At 42.9% G+C, this 15,149-nt stretch overlaps 1 pseudogene; it reads left to right on the forward strand.

Annotated features, from left to right (window-relative positions):
• The first annotated feature begins 842 nt into the window (after window positions 1–842).
• On the forward strand, window positions 843–960 carry LOC126250092 (5S ribosomal RNA; annotated as a pseudogene).
• Window positions 961–15,149: the final 14,189 nt, after the last annotated feature.

Below are 15,149 nucleotides of genomic sequence, written 5' to 3' on the forward strand. Positions count from 1 at the left end.
GGATGCGCATGTATACATGGCATGTAACCTATTGAATGTTTGATCGGCAACTTGTTCGTCACGGTCCCTCAACAACAGTGGGGACGTCTATGAATTCGTTGCAGGTGGTACGGACAGACAGTCTTGTGATGTAATTTTCAACAGATTTTCGAAAACTGTCTCGAGCAGCTAGTTCGACAGTCCATACGAAGCGGAAATGTTTTAGACTTTGTAGCTACGAGGGAGTACTGAAAAGTAGTGCTTGCGAATTTTTTATTCTGTCTCAATATCGGTTGAGGTATTACATGTCATGCGCCTTACTCTGGTGACTTTTCCGCTTCACTGATGCAAGTTGCCATCCACCGCCGCTAGAGGACTCTGAATTGTAGCATGTAACATGGCATTGTGTAACTTAACTACGTCGCTGCGTGCGAAACAACGTGGTGTAATCCCCGAGAATACTGAAAGCGCGAATTTGAAGAGTTCGTCCACATATGGAGTACCCTATCCTTCAGCATGACAATGCCAGACCACACACACGAATGCTGCGACATTTGCAACAGTCCGACACCTTGGGCTCACTGTCATCAATCATTTTCCGTACAGTCCTGAGTTGGGCCCATCCGATTTTCATCTCTTTTCAAAATCTAAAGAACACTTTTGGGGACTTCACTTTGGTAGTGATGAAGCGGTGCAAGCAAAAGTGAGGTTGTGGCTCCGTAGACACAATGACGGTATCAACAAACCGGGCTCTCACGGCAGGAAATGTAGTCGTCGCCAGGGTGACAATGTTGTGAAATAAATATGTAGACATGAAGAATAAAGCTAAAGAATTTTAATAAAGTTTGTTTTATTTAAAAAAGGGCAACGGCCTTGCCGCAGTGGATACACCGGTTCCCGTCAGATCACCGAAGTTAAGCGCTGTCGGGCGTGGCTGGCACTTGGATGGGTGACCATCCGGGCCGCCATGCGCTGTTGCCATTTTTCGGGGTGCACTCAGCCTCGTGATGCCAACTGAGGAGCTACTCGACCGAATAGTAGCGGCTCCGGTCAAAGAAAACCATCGTAACGATCGGGAGAGCGGTGTGCTGACCCCACGCCCCTCCTATCCGCATCCTCCACCGAGGATGACACGGCGGTCGGATGGTCCCGACGGGCAACTTGTAGTCTGATGACGGAGTATGTATGTATGCATCTATGTATTTAAAAGCTCCAAGAGTTTTCACATAAAAAATTCGGAGGCATTACTTCTCAGCTCGCCCTCGTACAAACTGCCCAGATGTCATCAACAGTGTCAGTATTGAGGCATGGATTGGTGGTTATGATGTCATCACAGCGACCATGGTTACTAAAGTTAATAAATCCATCAAGAAGGCTAGGAGAATATTTTTGATAAATAGAGCTGATAAGCAGAATGTTAGCATCCTACTTTAACATGTAAAAAGGCATCATTTAGTTCCAGTATGAAGAATTACAGGCAATGTCTAAACTGATTGTAAATAGCTCTGTGGAGAAGTATCTGCTGGGCAGGTGGATTAAGGACGGAAAGTATCCACCGTGGTTTCATAGCAAAATTTGGAAACTGCTGAGGAAACAGAGACTGTTGCAGTGTCGGTTCAAAAAACAACGCGCAAATGACGAGAGGCAAAAGTTAGTAAAAACTCGGTCGTCTGTAAAAACACTGATGCCCGAAGCCTACAACTTTCATCGCCATAGCTTAGCAAAAGATCTTGTCAAGAACCTGAGAAAGTTCTGTTCCCACGTAAAACAGCAAAGCGGCTCGAAAACTTCTATCCATTCACTCGTTGACCAGTCTGGTGTAGCAACAGGAGACAGGGAAAGGAAATCTTTCAGATTTTAAATTCCGCGTTTAAGAAATCATTCACGCAGGAGAGTCGCATAAACTTATCATCGTTTGATCTTCACACAGACTCCCTTATGGAGGACATAGTAATAGGTATCCCTGGAGTAGAGAAGCAGCAACTGAAAGAATTGAGAAAATAAATATGTCGCCAGGTCCGGATGGAATCCCATTTCGATTTTACAGAGTGTACTCTATGACACTGGCCCCGTGTTTAAACTGCATTTGACATCACGAATCTCTCGTCCAGCGCTAAGTCCGAAGGGACTGGAAAAGAAGGGCAGGTGACTCCTGTATATGAGAAGGGTAAAAGAACTGATCCGCCAAATTATAGACCAATATCCTTAACTTCAGTTCGCTGCATAATTCTTGAACATTCTCTCAGTTCGAATATAATGAATTTCCTCGAGACGGAAAAAAAAAAAAATGGTTCAAATGGCTCTGAGCACTATGGGACTCAACTGCTGAGGTCATTAGTCCCCTAGAACTTAGAACTAGTTAAACCTAACTAACCTAAGGACATCACAAACATCCATGCCCGAGGCAGGATTCGAACCTGCGACCGTAGCGGTCTTGCGGTTCCAGACTGCAGCGCCTTTAACCGCACGGCCACTTCGGCCGGCTCGAGACGGAAAAGCTTCTGTCCACAGAGCAGCACGGATTTTGTAAGTAGGCTGTTTAGGTTTTTTTATTGGTAACGCCACTTCTGTATGAAAATCACTGGCTGTGCTGTGTGCAGTCTGTGGCTGCTTTGCATTGTTGTAATACTCGCCATTGTAGTGTTAGGCAGCTGGCAGTAGTGGCGCTCGCTGCATTGGAGTAGCTTGAGTAGCGAAGATTTTTGTGAGGTAAGTGATTTGTGAAAGGTATAGTTTAATGTTAGTCAGGGCCATTCTTTTGTAGGGATTTTTGAAAGTCAGATTGCGTTGCGCTAAAAATATTGTGTGTCAGGTTAAGCTCAGTCTTGTATAATTTTTCAAAGGGGACGTTTCATAGCATCGCTCGTACGAAACTCATCTTGCCGTTTTCTGACACGATATCCTGTGAACCGTGGATGAAGGGCAATAGGAATATCCCATATTCCTAGATTTCCGGAAAGCGTTTGACACGGTACCCTGCCGGCCGATGTGGCCGCGCGGTTCTGGCGCTGCAGTCTGGAGCCGCGAGACCGCTACGGTCGCAGGTTCGAATCCTGCCTCGGGCATGGATGTGTGATGTCCTTAGGTTAGTTAGGTTTAACAAGTTCTAAGTTCTAGGGGACTAATGACCACAGCAGTTGAGTCCCATAGTGCTCAGAGCCATTTGAACCATTTGAACACGGTACCCTACTGCAGATTGTTAACGGAGACCCTAGCATACGGATTAGGTCCGCAGATATGCGAGTGTCTCGAAGACTCACAGAACCCTGTATGTCGTCTTCACCGAAGAGTGTTCATCAGAAACAAGGGTATCGTCAGAAGTGCCCCAGGATAGTGTGATATGACCGCTAGTATTCTATATGTACATAAAGGATCTGACGGACAGGGACGGCAGCAATCTGCGGCTGGTTACAGATGATGTTGTGCTAACCGGGAAGATGGCCACGTTGAGTGACCACTGAACAATACAAGATGACTTAGCAAGAACTTATAGTTGAAATGATGAATGATAGCATCGTCTAAATTTAGAAAATGTGTAAGTTAATGCAGAAGAATAGGAATAACAATTCCGCAATGTTCATATACGTCATTAGCAGTGAGCTGCTTGACACAGTCATGTCGATTAAATATCTGGGCGTAGCGTTACAAAGCAATATGAAATGGAACGAGCGCGTGAGGACAGTAGTAGGATAGGCGAATAGTCGACTTCGCTATATTGGGACAAGTTTTGGAAAGTGTAGCTCATCTTTTTAGGAGATCGCGTATAGAACACTCTGCCACCCATTGTTGCGTACTGGTCGAGTGTTTGGGATCCCCACCATGCCGGACTAACATCGAATCAATTCAGAGACGGGCCGCTAGGTTTGTTACAAGTAGGTTTGATCAACACGCGAGTATTACGGAGATTCTTCGTGAACTCAAAAGGGAATCCCTGGAGAGAAGATGTTCTTTTTGCGAAACATTACTGACAAAGTTTTAGGAACCGTCATTTGAAGCTGATTGCAGAACGGTTCTACATTTCGCATAAGGGCCACGAAAGCAAGATAAGAGACGTTTGGTCTCACACGGAGGCATACACACAATCGTTTTTTCCCTTGTTCTGTTTGCGAATGGAACGGAAAAGGAAAGATTAGCAGTTGTACAAGGTGCCCTTCGCAGTGCACCATGCGGTGGCTTGCGGTGTATGTATGTAGATGTAGATTCGCATACAAGCCGCGTAGACGAAAGGTATCCAGGCCCTCTTTAGCTCCATACCACTAAAATGTGGAGCTCTGATTTCAGAATTTGGTTGCGTCACAAGAACATTTATTTTCTTAGGTCATGTACAGTTTTTTTTAAAATTCTTGTCACTTGTATATAGTCATCTACTTAATCTGTGGCATAAATTTCATTTCAGCCACATGCATTCTTCATAGCACCGAAATTTTCACATATCTTAATTTATGTAATACATACATCTACATCTACATCTACATCTATACTCCGCGAGCCACCTTACGGTGTGTGGCGGAGGGTACTTATTGTACCACTATCTGATCCCCCCTTCCCTGTTCCATTCACGAATTGTGCGTGGGAAGAACGACTGCTTGTAAGTCTCCATATTTGCTCTAATTTCTCGGATCTTTTCGTTGTGATCATTACGCGAGATATATGTGGGCGGTAGTAATATGTTGCCCATCTCTTCCCGGAATGTGCTCTCTCGTAATTTCGATAATAAACCTCTCCGTATTGCGTAACGCCTTTCTTGAAGTGTCTGCCACTGGAGCTTGTTCAGCATCTCCGTAACGCTCTCGCGCTGACTAAATGTCCCCATGACGAATTACGCCACTATGTCTATACTTTTATTTCTTACATTTAGTACAAAGACGGCTATGGATTTACACACACTAAAACTGGCAGAGACCAAGGTTTTCACCGGTGAATGCAATAGTTAACATAAATTCGTGAGTAACCGAGAAAAAAGATAAAAAAGGAAATTACTTAGGGGTCAATGTCGTGAATCATATGCTAGCTTCCCTACAACTTCGGAGAATGACTGACTGAAGGCATCGGGAATAATAATGGCATAGTGAATAATAAATTAACCGTATATGACTTTCGATGTGTTACTGTTAGTTTCATTTACAACTTTTATTTAATAATGCCGTCCAGCACAATTTCATATGCTTCAGCTGTACTGTATAATGTAAACGACAACCATGGGCCATAGGGTACAGATTATTATCTTGAATGTGGCAATGGGTGAATGTTTCTACTTGACGTTTCAGAAAGTATATGAAAATTTGTAGAAACCATGTGGTCCACAATTCACATAGCCTACGAGCCTTCTGATTTGAAGATGCTTGATATAGTCTGGCAGATACTGCGGTTACGTCTGCTCTGCTCCGATGTCCGCTTCCGTAGGTGAGCTTTCTGTCTTTTTTGTATTTTTTAATTTTCTTTATTTTCGGGCCTCCATCCACCCCTACAGCCCGTCCTTGCGCACGCCAAATTATGCCTTCATCGGCTAGCTACCTTCAGCTGTATTAAATTTCCTTAAATAACTAAATCCTTCTTCTTTAAATTTAACTACAAACTTTAATTTCCTCTTAAAATCAAAACCATCTTCTTCTTACGAGCATATTATTATTTAATTCGTGGCGTTTTAGAAGAATTAAAATTATGTTCTGACTCTATCTGAGATAAGGGAGCTACGCCATACTTCTACACAATCTCGAAGCTCCCTCTGAAAAGTAATTGTTTGGTGTTTTCCTTTTTAAACATCCCACCATTCAAGAACGCTACTAAGGAACCGCTTCCGATCAACTCATGTTCGACAACATTCGCGTAATTCTGTTTTTGCACACTCAACGGTGATCAGATTGCAGTTTAGTTTACAGTATCCCTTTTCCATCATGTTGGGCCGGGTTAAACCTGTAATTTTAACGACAACTGCATGGTGGTCCGAGAAACTGACGGGGATTACTTCATAGTCTTGTGCATCTATTCCTGTTCTGGTATAAAATCTGTCCTGTCTCCAGGCTGACAGTGGAGATACGTACGTATAGTGGAATAGCGTGATATCTAGTCGATCTGTGACGTCTGTTAGTTTGTCCTCCAATGATGTTATGGAAGAGGCCACAATTTGAGGTTGATCCTATTGTGTCTGCCTATCGTACAACAATATTAAAATATCTTCCAATTATTGTGTCATTTGTGCCCCAATGATAAGCGAAACGTGTCTGGAGAGGCCCCGGACAGCGATGAGATACCAATTTGCTACGATATCCCTCAGGAGAACACCCAACAACTCTATAATCAATGCTTGCATCAATGCTTGCGAAAGGACCAGAGGTGGACCAACGCTTTACTGACAAGGGAACCTCCCCATCGCACCCCCCTCAGATTTAGTTATAAGTTGGCACAGTGGATAGGCCTTGAAAAACTGAACACAGATCAATCGAGAAAACAGGAAGAAGTTTTGTCAAACTATGAAAAAAATAAGCAAAATATACAAATTGAGTAGTCAATGTGTAACATAAGCCACATCAAGGACAATGTGATTTCAGGAGTGCCGTGGTCTCGTGGTTAGCGTAAGCAACTGCGATACGAGAGGACCTCGGTTCAAGTCTTCCCTCTAGCAAAAATTTTAATTTTTTTATTTTCTAGCAATTGACGTGTGTCAATTATCAAAGTTCAGGCACTCACACAATCAACTTCGCTCTCGAAAATTCCAGGACATGTTCAGATTTGCTTGGACATATGCAGGATTTGACACACGGAAAAAATTGGAAAACGTTAAAAACATATGTTTTGACAGAGCACAGGGAAAACTGTGTGACTGTGAAACTGTTGCATTCATTTGTTGCAGTTTATGTGACAAACTCTTATGTTTTCATCAATTTTTTGGGAGTTATTATCACATCCACAAGAAAACCTAAATCGGGCAAGGTAGAAGAATCTTTTTACCCAATCGCCAAGTGTGCAAGTTAGGTGGTCGACAACATATTCCTGTCATGTGACGCACATGCCGTCACCAGTGTCGTATAGAATATATCAGACGTGTTTTCCTGTGAGGAATCGGTTGACCTATGACCTTGCGAACAAATGTTTTCGGTCCCCATTGGAGAGGCACCTCCTTTCGTCTACTAATCACACAGTTTTGCGGTGCGGTCGCAAAACACAGACACTAGACTTATTACAGAGAACAGAGACGTCAATGAACGAACGGACAGATCATAACTTTGCGAAAATAAAGAAAGTAAAATTCTCTGTCGAGGGAAGACTTGAACCAAGGACCTCTCGTTCCGCAGTTGTTCGCGCTAACCACGGGACCACGGCGCTCCTGAACAGTCATTATGCTTGATGTTGCTTATCTTGAACATGGACTACTCAGTTTGTATATTTTACTTATTTTTTCCATAGTTCCACACAACTTCTTCCTGTTTTCTCGATTGATCTGTGTTCAGTTTTTCAAGGCCTATCCACTGTGCCAACTTATAACTAAATCTGAGGGGGGGTGCGATGGGGAGGTTCCCTTGTGAGTGCTCAATTTGTGAAGCTCTTTCTTTTAAATAAATCATCCAATTGCTTTGGAAATTGTAATCATATGTCTGTCTGTACGTGTACATCACATCTACTGATTTCTGTCCCATTCGGATAATTCCTTCGTGATGCGTCGTTTCTTTTATATTAGAGTGTATCCGTCTGTAATGTAACATCATACACTCCTTTGATTTTCTTTCCTCTGTTTGTCACTTGTGTTACATCAGCAACAGTTAGCTGTCGATATGAACTGCAAGTTATTCAAAAAATTAATGACTTGAGACATTTTTGGTATTGTTAGGTGCTTAAAATTCGCAGGTGTGCATTTTTGACTTCACGCTACAAGGCGCTACGTTCTCCTGTCATGGATGCGTCTACGTACCTGCCGACTGGCGCACTAGGTAGGAAGGGCTGTACAAACCGCAGCAATAACATAAAAAAAAATGTGCCTTAGCAGCAAAAATTTTGACAGTGAGTATCTTTCGGCGTGTTCTTCCTGTGTGAAAAAGTTCAGGGTAGGTTTCAACGTATCGGATTCCATTCCTTTGTGAGCGCTAAAGAATGATCCCATTCCTTTATATTAGAGATGCAGAGTGTGACAAGCGCAATGACACTTTTGGAATGCTCAAATTGTAAAACTGTTCGGTGCTCTCTTCGTTGAATGTATCATCTATTCCGCTTCATAATAGAATTCTTCAGCCGCTCCTCTCAGTTTGGGAACGTGCTTGATATCATAATTTTGGGAACTCATAACAAATTCATGGATGAAGCTATGTAGTGGTATTATGGTCACATAAACCATCGTTAACAGGTATTAGTGAATGTTTGTGATATGAGTATATGTAGCAGAGCATAGAAATAAACAGAAATCACGGAAAGGTACAAATATAAATAATCTTCGTCTGTTCTTAATTTACACTTACACACGGATCACAACCATGAGAGAACCTGGCAACGCGCCATAGCGATTGCTACGGTTCAAATGGTTCAAATGGCTCTGAGCACTAATGAGCTCATCAGTCCCCTAGACTTAGAACTACTTAAACCTAAGGTCATCACACACATCCATGCCCGAGGCAGGATTCGAACCTGCGACAATAGCAGCAGCGCGGTTCCGAACTGGAGCGCCTAGAACCGCTCGGCCACCGCGGCCAGCTGATTACTACGGTGATAACCTGTTGGAGCCCTGATGTACGATAATTTGACTAGCGGGAGGGGTCACCAGGATGCGCAGCAATGATATCAGGTTAAATCCTGAACTTCCATAGTGTCCCGTATGGGGAGGGCAAAACCAATACTGCTTATGATATGCCCATAGCGGAGAAGTTAAATTGACACTGGTAACATTATCAACAACACAAAAACTATGCTCTGTACGTGTTACTCAAACCCATTCCCGCCAAACAAATGAAACTTCCCCAGGAATACTGTTGAACTACTGCTCAGGTCTGCCAGTCAACAACGACTACGAATTCACTTCACGTGTACTTTTTCACGAGCTCAGTGTCATACAGGTACAAAATAAGAATTTTTGATTTTGCATATAGTCTAAGTATGTAATATAACAATGTATAATGCAAAACGGCGCCTATAGGCACCATTTCAGTTACTAAACAGCATCACCGACTTGAATTTCCCAGCATTTCGTAGCTCCTACAATCGTTAACTATACCTAGGCCGAGAGCAGTTCGAATACGGGACATACTCGTGTGTGGTAGGGAGACGAGAAGAAAGAGAAAAAAAGCTTTTAACTCTAAAATACAGGGCAGCTGTCTGGGAGGGAAATGGTGATCGATCGTGAAGGCATAGACTACAGATCTCGCGACCAATATTTACGCGGGGAACACAGCACAACACAGTAGCAACAGGTGAATCGACTCTCCCATACTATACTCAGCCGTCTTCTCCTCCGCTCGCATTAGGAATCCTGTGATTAAATACGACTTCATGTCTTCCTTATTCTGACTCAATGTCCAGTCCACTACAAGTGGAGAGAAAATGACAAACGTTATCTAACAGCTAGTTGTTGTCTGTCTCGTTATCATAATGAATGTATGCATTCTCGTCATAATGTGGGAGAACTGTTATATGATACAGAGATCAAGTCTAACGCAGTTTCACAGATGAATTTTCCTTGTCCATTGTGGCAGTTCCAAAGTTGCTCTCCTGTGAGTGCATATGTGCGGATTTCAGGGCCAGAAAAAGTTCCGAACAATAAATTAAATCCAATTCTGAATGTTAATCACTTACTACTTCATATATTATCAATAAGCTAAGCCGTCTTAGTGTTCTAATTGGCCGCATTGGTGAAAGGATCGAAATTCCTGTAACAAACTAATGGACTTGTGGTAGATAACACTCTTGAGATTAAATCAGCATAATATCAAGCTTATAAATCGATCATTTCTACTGGAGTGAAGGAACTAACACAGCTATCACCTAGCCAGTAAAACCTTTCTTTAATAAGCTATCCAATATGAAATAAAGCCATCTTCTTCACGTTTGTTAAACCTCTCTTCTGTTTACAGAGGACCCTTTCGATGGCGTGCCGATCATATCACAGGCAACAGATTTCAACTTGAAAATTAAAAAAATTAAAAAATACATACGGAGTCTAAAAATGAAATCGGAGCTGTTAGCAGTAGTTGGAACTATATGTTACGGCGTACTACGGCGTGACTGGTATTCAGCCTTCTACTGTGCCCTTAAGCTTTGACAAATTACGTCAAAATCGATTAAATCAGTGCCAGTGGCGTTTGGCGAGTAGTCCTTGTATAATACATATAACATCCGTCCAAAAAGTTCCGAAAGTGATTTTATTTCTTGCTTATTAGCGACGTCAGCGCAGTAACTTCGGTGCCATCTTGAACCAACAACTGTAAACATAGATTTGCATTCGACCATTTTGAATCAGCCAGTACTTCCACATTAATGTTGCAAAATATAGCAAGGCAAAACTAAACAGAGCTACTGTTTAACACTCGCTAAATTACTATTTACTCAATGGTTCAAACTGCATGAAACAGTAACAGTGACAACGTAAAAAAATTACATTTCACACCTGATCAACGCAGCAAATAATATGGCAACCAATAAAACATACCTTATTTCATAATAAAGCGCTCTGTGAGAAAACTGCAACGCGACGAAGGAAATAAGTCGAAAATGGTATAGCTGAATGTTTCGAGCACTGTGTTAAAAAAGTTCAGAATTACAGCACGGTAGAACATGTGAGAGGAATATACACTTAGTTTCGTAAGTTATCGGATGTTGCGTATCCACGACACAAATAATGTGTCGTGGCGACGCTGTGTGGGTTGAACTGTGCGACACAAGACGTACATATGTGACATCGTACGGCAATATGCGACCTCTTCATGTGCCTGCAACTGTCTGCGTTAGCAGAGGCATTGAGTATAGTGGTTGTGACTGCGTTTTGTGTGCGTTCGGCACACAGTTTTCGATCAGTAGGCAAGCAGAAAGGAACAGCAGACGCATGTGGACATTACGCGTGGCCGTATTGCTGGCAGAAGAGAGGCCTGGCAGTTAAAGCGACGTGAGCCGGGAGTTGAATGTCATCCATAGCGTCAGTTCATGGCTGTGCAAAAGATTCCAGAAGAGGGGAAAGATTCACTCTCTGCGACCAAATAGACGTATTCTGCTCACTCAAAGATATCGTGCTGTTCTGCTCTGAGGTGTCATATCCAATACAAGTGGACCCAAGAACAGTCCGATAGATTCTCGTCTACTGCTGACTCTCGATTTACGCTGGAAAGTGATTATCGCCGTCTGTTCATAGGATGTGCTGCCTAAGGACGTCGCAGCCATCATAGCACCAATAGGAATTACATTCAATGGCATAAGTGGGAGGAAGGGTGACGGAGATTAAGATTTAACGTCCCGCTGATATCGAGGTCATTAGAGACGGATCACACTCTTCGAATGTTTCAAGGCTATGGAACGAGATCGGCAGCGCCCTTTAAGAGGAACCATCTTGTCATTTGCCTAGCGCGTTTTAGGGAAATGACGGAAAACCTAAAGCTGGATGGCCGGACGCTAATTTGAACTGTTGTCAACTCGAATGCGAGTCCAGTGTGATAACCACTGCGCCACCTAGGTCTATGGTGCATAAGTAATCTTAATAAACTGCTCAAAAATGGTTTTGTACCGTCCACGTAAATCACGAAAGTGTATGGAGTTAGACTGGAGGGAGAGATTTAAAATGGATTTAAAATGAAACAAATCGTAGGAAAGGACGACTTCAGACAGATTCATTGGAAGAATACACAGAAATTTTATCCCCCCCCCCCCCCACGCCTCCCACCAACGAAGGAGGTAGCGAACAAAACCGTCGTTCTACAGATGCTTGAGTACTGCTTCTGGGTGAGAGGCCCTTAACAGATAAGATTGACAAGGGAAATAGGGAAGAGGCAAAGAACAGCAGCTTGTTTCGTCACAAGTTCCTGCAGTAAGCTCAGAACGATAACAGAGATGCTCATCCAACTATAGTGGCAGACACTACAATAGAGGCGTTCTGCATCACGCTGAGGTTTACTGGTAAAAATCGTGAGAGTGTACGTGCTTGAAAGAGTTAACCAATATAATGATCCTTCCTAGTCACATCCCACGAAAAGATCATGAAGGTAAATCCAGAGCCATTCCAGTTCAAACGGAGACTTATCAACACCTGTTCCTAACAGTGCAACATTCACGACAGGAACAGGAAAGGTTTGAAGTGACAATGTCTCACAAGGTACCCCCCGCCACACGTCATAGGGTGGATTACGGAGTGTAGATACATGTGTAGAAGTTCAAAAATGGTTCAAATGGCTCTGAGCAGTATGGGACTTAACATCTGTGGTCATCAGTCTCCTAGAACTTAAACCTAACTATCCTAAGGACATCACACATATCCATGCCCGAGGCAGGATTCGAACCTACGACCGTAGCGGTCACGCGGTTCCAGACTGACGCGCCTAGAACCGAACGGCCACACCGGCCGGCTAGGTAACATTTACAAATTACATCTGCGTAGATACCAAGTCTCAGGTCAAGCCAAGAAATCTTAACTATTTTTTTCTTTCTTTTCAGAGATATTTCAGCCTAGAACCGCAAGGCCACACCGGCCGGTTGTGTAGAAGTAATAGCCTTAAGCAACTACAAGTTATAAACCTTCAGCAACTAAGCGAAAGTTTAAGTTCTCCCTAAACAGGCCACGAAGGCACAAGGGGTACTGACTGGCCGCCGTGTCATCCTCAGCTCGTCATCACCGGATGCGGATACGGATAGGGAGAGGCATGTGGTCAGCACACCGCTCTCCCAGTCGTATGTCGGTTTCCGAGAGCGGAGCCGCTACTTGTCAACCAAGTAGCTTCTGAGTTTACCTCACAAGCGCTCAGTGCACCCAGCCTGCCAACAGCGCTCGGCAGACCGGATGGTCACCCATCCAAGCGCTAGCCCAGCCCGACAGCGCTTAACTTCGGTGATGTGACGGGAACCGATGTTACCACTGCGGCAAGGCCGTTGGCGCCTTTAGCAACTAAAAATTATAAATAAAGGAGAAAAATGTACATATGCAGACTGACGCGAAGAAGGAAAATTTGTAGCACAGCCGAGATTTGAGTCCTGGTCTCCTGCTTGTAACTGAACATCCTCCTCTAGCATTACTTTCCCTAAACAGTAGTTGTCGATACCAGTATTATCTTTCGAATTTTGGACTGGCCAATATTATCTCAGTTGGTTTTCTGAAAACTTTCATATAATTTCATACACAGTATGTTATATTTCAAGCTAAAAGTTATGAAAAGGAATTACTTTATTAAAAATTTTTAGTTTCGATCTTATAATCGATAAGTACTAGTTCTGAATGTACAGTTAAAAATAAATGTTTTTTAGAAACATTTGAAATTACGAATTATTTGCACACTTAAAATTTCTGTTATTAATTACGGAATCCTGTATTGTTTACTATGCTTATTTTTGAATTCATTTATGAAATAGTAATCGTATCGAAAACTGGTAGGAATTCATTTGTTAAAAAAAATTGTAAACCCTTTAGAATTCTGTTATTTCCGCAGAGTGTGGGAGTCGTAAGCTGTCTCTGATGTGATCTGACGTATTTTGGTATAACAGTTGCGAACAATGTAATTTCGGCTTTGTTAATGTGAAAAATCAAAGTACTGTATGATTGATATACTAAAGTGTGAGAAAATCAGTAGAAAATATATTTGTCTAAAAAATCCCGCAATACCAATCTTCTAATTTATTTAGTTCAAACCAACCGCGAAGACCTGATGATCGATTTTCAGCTTCAGGACTCAGACCCCTAGACAAGAAGAGCCGGACATGACAAGCTAAGTAAACCTGAAAGTTTACTGTAATCTTCACTCCTCTCAAATCTTCATAAAAGACCTTGCTTATTTATTACTTGGACCAGGTATTGTTTAATGTGGACAATAGATGGAAGAAGGAAGCTCACTAGGAAGATGTGCTAACCACTATGCCAACCTAGCACAGTGGCTTTGCACAATTGCAGACACGCCTCCCTCCTCAATCCAATCTGACATTCAAGTCTCATCCCATTTGGTATTCCCCCTAAACCACTGAGGAGTTAATACAGAGACGTATACAAAATCGCGTTACGTGATTGATTGAGGCAGATGTGCAAAGTAGCCTCTGCAACTGTGAGATATCGTCTTTCACCGAGTCAATTATAGGGACACGTTCGAGCCATAGTTTGTAGGTAGTTACAGTCAGCTGGTGTTGCTGACCGAGGGCGAACCCTACGAGGCATATTGTCAGTGTCTCACAATAGTGGCTGAACGTTCGGATGTCGTCGCTGTGGTGTTTGCCAATTCGGTGTACAGGTTCCCTTGCGGAAAACCGCCCTTGCCTTACAATTACAATGCATGCACGATCTAAAGTTGCAATGAACCTTAGACACGTGTTGACAGAATGAACAATGTACACACCCCACATTTTCCCGTTCACGACTGAACACACAGCGCCGCCTTCTGAACTCATTGACCATTCACGTTTCCTTTTAGCTTTTGTGGCAAGTAATTGCAGAGTTCGGTGTTTCACCACATTTGATAGCACTGGTCAGAAGTCTCTACAATAATCATCTGTAAGCGCTCTAGGAAAGTGCTGGCACTTATGACTTCTTCAGTTTATCAAAATACGTCAAACATGGTTGTGTCTATGCAGAGCATGTCATTAGCAATGCTCTTGATGGATGGACTAAAGGCATTTCAATTGCTGGAACAACTATTAACTACCTCCGATTTGCTGATGACTCCATCCTTTTAGCCAGCAGCGAAGATGAACTTGCTGAGCTTCTAATAAAAGTGAAGGACATTAGTCCATGATGTCGATTAGACATCAATCTCAGCAAGTCCTAGTTCATGGTAATCGATAGAGGGGATGAGATCCAACTGGTTAAGTCAAGGAACTGGAAATCGTGCATTCTTTCGTCCATCTTGTGTCAACCATCTGCGACACGGGCAGTTTTGAAGAGAGGTAGGATGATGGATCACGACAGGGCGAGTGGCTACGAAGAAGCTCACGAAGATCTGGCGGAACAGGGCAACGGTGAACAGCATAAAGATATGACTTACTATAATGCTTGCGTTCTCCGTCTCCTTTTA

This window comes from Schistocerca nitens, chromosome 3 (assembly GCF_023898315.1).
Source record: "Schistocerca nitens isolate TAMUIC-IGC-003100 chromosome 3, iqSchNite1.1, whole genome shotgun sequence".
In the NCBI taxonomy this organism is placed as follows: Eukaryota; Metazoa; Arthropoda; class Insecta; order Orthoptera; family Acrididae; genus Schistocerca; species Schistocerca nitens.